This window comes from Wasmannia auropunctata, unplaced genomic scaffold (genome assembly GCF_000956235.1).
Source record: "Wasmannia auropunctata unplaced genomic scaffold, wasmannia.A_1.0 LD336116.1, whole genome shotgun sequence".
Lineage (NCBI taxonomy): Eukaryota > Metazoa > Arthropoda > Insecta > Hymenoptera > Formicidae > Wasmannia > Wasmannia auropunctata.
This window is the reverse complement of record NW_012026774.1, coordinates 3,920,378-3,921,475: the sequence shown is the minus strand read 5'-3', so window position 1 is coordinate 3,921,475 and position 1,098 is coordinate 3,920,378.

Genomic DNA, 1,098 nt, shown 5'->3' with positions numbered 1-1,098 from the left:
AGACCAGAAGATATTGTAAAAAGTTCATTTAGAGATACCACTGACACTGAAGAGTCTGTTTTATCGACCTTGTACAAATTTGGCCGACCTTTCAGCATCCTCTTAAAAACCTATAAGGAAATAACTTATAAAAGCCTATTACAAGTAATTGTTATATCATATTTTATGAGAATTTTACGAATATGATTTCAGTTTATTAATAACGTTTAAAATAGAACTTTGCCATGCTATCAACAATTTATATATTAAAGCTATGAAATAAGAAATAAACAGATATTATATTAATTATATCATAATTTTTATGTACTTCCACTGTATTCCTATTAATTTTCTATTTTTCGTTATTAATATACTTCTTATTTTTTGTTTTTAATATACTAATTAAATAAAAAATAGCATATCATTCTATCATGTTCTATTGTAAGTCAACATTTTTTTCTATTTATTATATCAGTATTCTATCGTTCTGTATTAAATATTTCCTTCGATTTCAATGTAGAAACTTACTATTAAATAAATTGTAGGTAAATCTATCACGTCAAATTGTGTGTTTATATTATCATATTCTACACCGAGAGAAAATATAGTTGGAATAACCATAATTTAACTATAATTTACATTGAATTTCGGGGACAGCTATAAAATCAATTTAACCATATAAATTGCAGTTGCTTTAACAATGCATTATAGTTATCACAATTATAATATGTGTTGATGAAACTATTTTATATGGTTATCTTACACTTAAATAAAATTTGTATACAGTAAATTGTACTATATAATATTGTAACAACAATCATAATTAAAAGTTCAAGAAACCAAATGTTTATAGTATGCTTATATTAACAATGATATTCTAATTATCATTTATAGTTCCATCTAGTATACTTACATAGTTGTAATATTGTATATTAAAAAAGTTAGTTTAATCATACAATGAGTTGTATTAACGATCTATATTAGTAAATTTTACTATGCTAATGTGGTTGAAACAAATTTATAATAACTATTTGCGACTACTATATTGGATGTAATAAAATAATTATTTATGCAGTTTTCTTTAATGTTTTTTTTATTTAATTTTTTGTTGACAAATAT